This window comes from Diceros bicornis, chromosome 3, assembly GCF_020826845.1.
Source record: "Diceros bicornis minor isolate mBicDic1 chromosome 3, mDicBic1.mat.cur, whole genome shotgun sequence".
NCBI classification, from domain to species: Eukaryota; Metazoa; Chordata; class Mammalia; order Perissodactyla; family Rhinocerotidae; genus Diceros; species Diceros bicornis.
In genome coordinates, this window is record NC_080742.1 from 88096574 (window position 1) to 88105805 (window position 9232).

The following is a 9232-nucleotide window of genomic DNA, read 5'->3' on the forward strand; positions in this document are numbered from 1 at the left end:
AACACAGATTGCATGATTTAGGACGGCCAAATAAGAAGTGCACGTGAAAATGCTGTGGGCCGCAAGGAAAGGAGTCGTAAATATAGGCCGGGGGATTTGAGGAAGTCTCTCTGGAGCGTGGACGGGCGGAGAATGTCGACTAGATCTGGATAAGTGGAGAGGAAGGGGAAAGCCAGTTGGCGGAGGGAAGAGCTTGAGTAGAGGCCTGCAGGGCTGGTCGGACAGGGAGTATTTGCGGAACAGATAAGTAGTGAGCGGTGAAGGAGCTCAGGTAGGTAGGCCTGGCTGGAGTTTGAAAGGCTTTGGTAGGATTTGGATTTTATGCTGAGGGCAATGGGAAGTTACAGAAGGTTTTTGAGCAGAGGAGTTCCCTGATGAAAGAGAGATGGATCTAGCAGTGGTGATTTATGGGTGTAGAGGGGAGACTCCAGGCCCATCTCTATATGCCCAGGAAAGTCATTCTTGTCTTTAGCTCTGGGACCCCTAAAAGGAGGGCCTACAGCCTATGCCAGGGGGAGAAAGAGAGAGGCTTAGCCTTACAAATCCACGAGAGGGGTGTGCGGGAGAGAGAAAAATAAGCAAGAGAAAATGAAGGACTGCAGAACAAAGGGAACATTACCTACTGCCTAGGCCGTCCCTACAGACTGGACGCCTGGGATTTGAGGGACTTGTTCAGATACCAGAGTCACAGGAAAGAAGCTCTGTCTCCTGCTTAGTTGAGGGGTTTGCTCATTCTGTGAGATCTCTGAAACTTTTCTAGGGCTGGTTAAAGCTCCCTGAACTTCTTCATGCCATACTTCATTCCATACCCATTTCAACTAAGCACGGTGACCTTTTAGAATGCAAATGGGCAAGGTGCAAGCATTTTTTAAACAGTGTAAGCATTTACATTATTGTTTTGTTTGCTGAAGCATCATCCGTTAAGTTTTCACTTTCTAAATAAAGATCAGAGATTTCGCTTCTGGGGGTTAATTGTTCCTAGGGTCCTGGGGTATCACGAGGCAGATTGGCAAAGTGGAGAAAATGGCAAATGGAGAACAATCAAGCAGGGAGCCCAGCTGGCTGCCTCCGCCAACCCGATGCACAAAACTGCCTAGAAGCCTTCAATTTTGTGGCTTCAAAATTGCCAGTCACACCTCAGGTGGGTGTGCCAGAGAGGAGGCTGGGGAGCCCCCCTTAGCCACAACTCCTAAGCGGCAGGCTGCCGCTCCTTCATCTGCACCTTCATCTTTGAGTTCTGGACACTAACATGTTTTAGGAAAATATCCCGGCCTCAGTTCATTGGGTCAGACTCCGATGAGCGATGCTGGGGCCTATGCTTTGCGAGTTCCCATCCCTGCTTGCCTGCCACAGCCCCAGCCCCACCGCTCTCCAGGCCCGGCTGCTCCTGTCCCTGGATCATCCTGTGGGTGTGTGGCCATGGCAGGGATCCCACACACAGCTCCCTTCCCTCCGACCCTGTGTGGCCCTGCCCCCGCTGGCTCCCTGGAGTTTTCCCAGCTGGTGCACCCCCCATCCCTCCCAAGCCCTGGTTCCCCAGTTCCAGAAGACACAGTAGGCCCAGGGTAGCCCTCCAAGGTTGGGGCTGTGTGCTGGAGCCTGGGAGACCCTCCCACCCGTCCCCTCTTCTCCCAGCTCCTGACACTGACGGCTCCAGCAGTGCACCCCTGTCTCTCTTCAGCTTCTCTCCACGTTGGAAAGTGAGGGCAAGAGTAAGAGGTACCGCCTGGCCTCAGAAAAGATGCGGGTGGGAAGAGGGTGGGGGGAGAATTGATTTTTCTTCGTCTTGAATCCTGCTTCTGCCACCTAGAACAGCCATGGAGCACTACAGAACCCCCCTCCTCTTCCTTCAGCATCCTGTTGAGGAGCAAGGGTTTGGGGTCAGAAAGCTAAATCCGGCTCTGGAGCAGGGTGCTTCGCGTCTAACCCTCGGTGTCTTCATCTGAAAGGTGGACATGGCAACGGTTATACCGATCTCATCGTGTTGTTTTGGGATTAAAGCAGATCAAGTAAAGCGTGTAGTACTGCGCCTGGCCCATGGGGGGCGCTCTCGGTCGGCTCCTGTTATTCTCCTAATCTCTTTCTTTTCTTTGCACGAGCATAAGGGCGCCCGGGGTTCAAGAGGGAGGAGCCGGCAGTTTTCCTTCTCCCCCATCAGACTGAGCTTCGCCCCTCCCCCACCCCTATTAGGTCCAGGGCCTTCTGCCAGAGCACGCCGGCAGCACAGAGCCCGCTTCATCTCTGCCATAAGCCAAGCGAAGGAGACTGAGGGACAGGGGAAGGCTGCGTGATGAAGACGGGGAGAGATCCTGAGAAGGAGCCTTTGAACATCTCCTCTCCCCAAAATGGTTTAATTTCCACTTAAATTCCTTTTGGATGCTAGCCATTTACTGAGCATCTTTTCGGTTCCAGGCACTTCACATATGTCATGTCACGTAATCCTCCCCACATGCCTAAGCAATTAAATATCATCTCTACCACTTTATGGGTGAGAAAACCAAGTTCTAAGAGGTTATGTGCCTTATTCCAGGCCCTTCTGACTCAAGCCTTGTTCTTTCTCTTACACCAGGTTGCCCGAGAGCAATGGCTGTGTCCAGGGCCTCCCGGGCAGGAGGGCTTTCTGGATCAGCGGTCAATCCGTGTCCTGGTTGTGCGCCCCCCCTCTGTTCATTACAGGCAGTGCAGTTCCTCAGGGCATCTCTGACACCATCCCTAGAATGGAGTACCCCTGCTTGAGCCACTGGGATACATTCCTTCTCGGCCCCTCGACTGGCAGGAACCCTATCTCATTGCCACTTGCCTGCCAGGGCATAGTTGAAAGGTATACACACAGTAGGTGACAGATGAGAGGTTTGGGTATTTTTATTATTGTTATTTTATCCAGAAGGCTGGCGTGGGGAGAGGAATCATTTGTCTGTGCTTAGGCTTTTGACATTTGGATGAGGCAGAGCAAGGAGGAACTTATTTTGGGGCAGGGAAAAGTCCACAGCCTCACCTTGACACGCCCTTGGGGAAGATCCTCCTCCTCCCTTGAGCGCAGACCTGAGCCCACTGAGCCATCTGGGCTAGGAGCAGGGCCCCCTTCAGTCTTTAGCAGGCATCCTACTCCTGTCCTCCTCAGGAGGCCATCTCCCTCCTGCCATCTCATTCCATCGCTATCCCATCCTTGGCCCACTCTCCCTGCCTGGAGACAGTTGGATGCGAGTTCCTTCCCGTCCCGCCACAACCTCCCACTGCCTCCCTCTGAGGAAACAAAACCAACCCAAGCGTCGCACCCAAACCTCAAACCCAGGCTTGGTTTGTTCTTGGTCCCAATCAAAGGTCATCCAGGAGGTGTGGGATGGAGGGGAAGGGGGGAGCCGGGGCCACCCAGGGGAAGGGGTGAGCAGAGCCCAGACTGGGGCCTCGGGCTCCTTCATCCTTCCCTGGCTGCGAAGGGCCCGACTTGGGCTGAGATCTCTTTGTTCTTGCTCTCTCTGTCCCCCTCTCCCTCTCTCAGGGTGCTCTCCTGCCTTCTACCTCCTGTGCTGGGGCTGGAAGATGGGCAGCCGTGGGGCCCACTAGGGGGTGCTGTGGAGTAAGTGGCATTTGTTTATCACCACAGACCACTGACATTTGTCAGGGTACCACTGGAAATCTCGAAGAATCACTGAATTGGCAAATACCATAATAACATATAATTTTTGCCTAAGAACCATCTGTTTCACTTCTATGCCCACAGCTTACTTTGGAGGGTCATTTTTTTTCACAAATAATTAAAGCGTTCATAACTTTACAAGGATTGGAGTGTTTATGACACTAAAAAGCAGAGCACAAAGTCATGGATGTTCGCATCTTTCACCATTAGGCAAGTCTCTAGCATTAAGGCTGCAATCCCAAATACCCTCTATCCTTATATTCTTTTCTGTTCCTTCTGGGAGATCCAGTCCAATACTAAGGAAAGGAACGAGTGTGGTGATTGAGATACTTTTTTGGAGGCCTGAAGTTCTGCATTTAAGCAGTTCCAGCTCTTCCTGTCACTGTGATTCCAGAACACAATAGAACAGTTGGACCAGCTCTGAACTGTGCTGAAGACGCAAGGTTCCCACCTCCTGTTTCTCAGAGTCTTCCCTGCCTATTTCCTGGCCAACCAGGCAACCTCCTCAGACCTGAGTGGGGAAGCGGGAATCCTCATCAAACATTTTCATCACTCAACGTTATGAGCTGGGCACTGCACCCAGGGACAGAAAGCCTGCCAGCTCGTCCCACCCCACCCCCCGCTAAAATCCACCCCCCGCCCTGACCTCAGCCTCTAGACCTCCAAATGGCTGTAAATCACTGTGCTGCTCCTCAGAGGCCACACCTTGGTTGGGGACATTTTTCTGGAAGCCTTTAATATCTGATCCACTTCCTATATCTCTCAGATCAAATCAAATCAAAATCAAAATATTGACCAAAGGCAAGCCAGGTGACTTCTGATTGCTCTAGACAGCAGTGTGACCTCGTGCAGGGCAACTCCCCTTGTGGGTCTCAGGTTCCTGGGGACAGATGGCCCTCAGGTCCCTCCCAGCTCCTGCCCACTCAGGCAGGCAGAAAAAGCACAAAAGCAGATGCCCATTCTCATGCTCATTCTGCTTCTCCCTGTGCGACTGAGTGTGCCAGGTAGTGTCAAGGCTTTGCAGAGATTACCTAGGATGCAGGTTCTAATTTTAGCCTTTTTACCAATGAAGAAACAGCCAAAAAGAGGTGGATGCCTTGCCCACGGCCACCACGAGAGAGTGTCGGAGCAGGGGTGAGCCCAGCAGTCTGACCCCAGGCCAACCCCTTCACCACTTTGCCGCCAGGGCCACTGGTCAGGAGCTACTGTTCTCACTTGCCTGGCTTCAGAACGGAGAGGTTCAAGGACCTGGCAGCAGCACAGGTGCACACAGCAGGTGGGGCAGAGCAGAGCAGAGACGAAGGGGCCTCACACATGGGCACAGCTGAGCCCCTCAGGCAAGAGGGAGGGGCCCTGCCTGGGCCACCTGCACCTGCCTGTGCTGAGCGACCAGTCTAGAAAATCAGAAGGTGGGAACCAGAGGAGGGGAAATTCTCATGAGATGAAGTAATGGAGACAACTCAACTAAAGAAAAACAAAGAAAGAGAGAAGGCAGCGAGCGGGCCTACACGAGGAAGGGATGTGAGAATCATTGCAGCAAATAGGGATCGAGGCAGGCATGCCTACAACACCCTCCTCCCTGAGTGTCTTTTTCCAGAATTATTTCTGATATGTTCTGCTCCACAGGCTTGGGGAGTAGATGTATGTGGGTGACCCAGAGCCAGAATTTTCATGCCAGAGTCCAGCTCTCTTAGGAGCCAATTGCAGGCCAGGTGTACCAAGCAGGACAGGGGTGGGGTAAGTACTTCTCGAACTTTTTGTCTGACAATCCCCTTGGCTTGAGGGGGAAAAAAAGCAGATTCTAATCTTCCCCACAGGAATCCTAATGCAGGGGGGCTGGGCTGGGGCCCAAGAATCTGCACTCATGCAAGCACCCCAGGTGTCTTTGGTGGAGGCGGCTCAAGTCCCCGCTGTAGAGACACTGGTGGAGAGCCCGCTCAAGGGGGACGAAGAAGCGGGGATAGGGCAGGTGTGTGCAGGGGGTCCCCCTCCCTGATATTCTGTTCTGAAGAGAGTGAGTGTGTATGTCGGGGGGGGAGGAGGTTGCTGAAAGGGTCTCAGCAGAGAACTGTCCTCCACAAGGAGCTAAGCCCTGTGGTTCTCACCTAGGGACAACTGTGTTCTCCAGGAGACATCTGGCAATGTTGGAAGACATATTTTAAAGTCACAATCAGGAAAGGGGGGTGTTTCTGACATTGAGTGGATAGAGGCCAGAGATGCTGCTCAAAATCCTACAATGCACAGGACAGCTTCCCCTCCCTTCACCCACAGCAAAGAATTATCCTGCCCCAAATGTCAGAAGTGCAGAGGTTGAGAACCCCGGAGCCAGCCAGTTCCCCACCCCGACTCCTTTCCCCAGGGTCTTGAACAAGTACTTGCCCTGCATCCCATCTGCTATGTAACAGTGTTACATAGGAGGTGCTAAAATCAGTCCTTTGGATCACATGAAAAGATAAGCCCAGCCAGGTGGGCCTTGGCTTCTCTCTTTCCTTGCCCACCCATTCCTTCTCACCCATCTGGGAACCCAGAGGGAGCTTTGGTTGCACTTCACAAGCAAATAGTGCCACCTAGTGGTACTAGAGTTAACAACACCAGCAGGAACATTTCCAAGAACTGGAAACTGGCTTATGCTGTGGAGAAGATTCTACCGACAAAAACGAAGACCACCCAAATGAGAACAGAGGCTATTTATGCAGAGCTTTCTATAGCAAGGAATTCGGCCACCATCACTTGCATCTGGCAGAGACTCAAACACAAGTGGAGACGCAAACGCCAGTGTGAAAGGTTTACACAGAAAAAAGAAAAGGCTTCAGGTGTGCCCTAAGTGGAGGTTGTTGGCACAGGAAGCTGGAGGCAGGGGCATCTTGTGTGACTGGTTTGGAGACGATATCTGGCTTTCTCTGGTTGATCCTGAGTTGGAAGCGGGGGTGAAAATTAGAGAAGCTGGCAGTCACCGATCAGGTCCTGACTGTTCCGGGCGGATTGCTGCAGAGGCTGTGGGGCAGAGTTCTATTGTCATACATGGTCTGGCCAGTGTCTGTTTGTATAGTCAGTCTCTTTACTCATTAATCATCCCAAATACATTCCTGCTGTTACTACTCCTGAAACAGACTACATAAAGCTACCCCTGTGAGAAGCAGCTTGACTGCAAATCAACATCGGTGATTTTTAAAGGTAGCCCTTACAAATTTTGATATAGGGTTCATATTTGATATAGGGCTCATATTTGATATAACTGTTTGATTTTGCTGTCCATGGTGCCTTAATATGTATGATGTCATTCTCCTAATTGACATTCACATGGGCCCCAGGAATCCCTCAGTTCCACCTGCTTGGGTGACTAAAACTCCTTGAGGTGCTCCACCTCCACCACCACCACTACCTCCATCACCACCGCCACCGCCACCGCCACCGCCTCCACCACCACCTCCACCTCCACCACCACCACCACCACCACCACCTCCACCACCACCTCCACCTCCACCTCCACCACCACCACCACCTCCACCACCACCTCCACCTCCACCTCCACCACCACCACCACCAACACCTCCACCACCACCTCCACCTCCACCACCACCACCACCACCTCCACCACCACCACCACTACCTCCACCACCACCTCCACTTCCACCACCACCCCCACCACCTCCACCACCACCTCCACCTCCACCACCACCACCACCACCACTACCTCCACCACCACCTCCACCTCCACCTCCACCACCACCAACACCTCCACCACCACCTCCACCTCCACCACCACCACCACCACCACCACCACCACCACCAACACCACCTCCACCACCAACACCACCACCTCCACCACCACCACCACCTTCAACTCCACCACCAACACCAATACCACCACCACCCCCTCCTCCACCACCACAAGGTCAATAGTTCTCAAACCATGTTCCCAGGACCAACAGCATGTGGGTACCTGTTAGAAATGCAAATTCTCAGGCCCCACCCCAGACGTACAGAATCATACACTGGGGATGGGGCTAGCTCTCAGGTGATTCTGATGGATGCTAAAGTTTGAGAGCCACTGCTTTAGGTGAATTTCTAGGACACCACAAAGGCCTTATTTTAAGTGAGACCTTCCAAATGTATCATCCAAATTTGTGAAAATATGTCTGTCATATGCAGTAGTAAGAGAAACAGAACAACTTTTATTTATTTAGATAATATATATGACAATCTTTGCTAACCTTTACTGACATACAGTTTCTGGCTTACTGCTTAACAGCCTTGAGAGGCAGGTACTATTCTTACCTCCACTTGATAAGTGAGGAATGCAGTCTCCGAGAGACAAGGTCACTTGTCCCCAAGGTTATATAGGTTACACAGAGCCAGGAATTGAAGCCAGGCTAATTTAGCTCCAGAATATTGCTCTTAACTATTGTTAAAGATACTAGTTGCCAGAATCATAAACATAAGTCTAGAGGATTTGTACGGCTTTAGTTGGACTCTCTTCCCCAATTTGCTTAAGGAGAAACAGAGGCCCAGAGAGATTTGCTGAGGTCACGTTGTTACCTCCTAATTAGGGGGCTAGAACCCAGGGCCTCTAGTTTCAAATTAAGTCCTCAATAAGCCCTTTGCTGAATCAGAGGTATACAAGAATATTCTACACATCTTTGGGACAGCGTGGATAAATAAATCAGGAGGAAGTTGAGAAGGAGGTAATTAATGGCTGTCCATATTTGAAACCAGTGATGGTAGGTACGACTTGTGTCTTGGGAACCGCAAAGGGGTCTACAGCACCTTGTGGAAATGGATTATTAGTTAACAACATGGGAATAGCCGTTGGCCACTCCCATTCCTGTCTGTATCAGCACCCCAGGTCCCCATATTTTCAGGCACTCCTTAGGGTTGCTAAGTGGCTATCACACTCCTAGCAGCGGGAACTGCAGGCATGGACCAAGTTCCTGTTTCTCTCTCCCCAGGGTCCCTGCCACATGTGAGGCCCACAGATTCACCCCTGGGCAGACTTCCATGGAAGCCTCTCACCCACATGGAGACATAGGGTTGCATATGTAGAGGTGACTGTGGTGCCCCAGGGCAGGCAGCCTCATAAACCCCAAAAAGCAGAGCAGAAGACCACAGGGCCTTCCCTGGCTGTGTTGGCTGATTTCCAAGCTCTCCCTTTCTCTCCTCCTTGCTCTCTAGAGCCACCTGACCTTCCTTTGGTTCTTCAAGGTTAAAACAAACAACCCTCCACCAAAAAAAAACAACCTCACACCAAACTCCTTGCTTTATTCTTGCTTTTAGGGCTTTATTCCTTATGTGACTGAACGCCCTCCCATCCTTCCTCTCCAAAGCAGCCGCCCCCCATCGGTTCTCCTGACTCTTCATTTCTTTCATGGCCCTTGCCACACTTTGAAATTGCACACTGTGTTCCCCTGCGGGGTCTCCCTCACAAGTGATCAGCCTGTAAGGGCAGGACGCGTGTCTCCTCGTCCCCAGGGCCCAGCACGATACTCACCTCAATACTTATTACTGAACCTCGATAAAGATTAGATTCAGCGTAAGAAATATTTGTTGGGCTCCATAAGTCTTAGTTGAATGAATGAACATGGCCTTTCAGAAGCC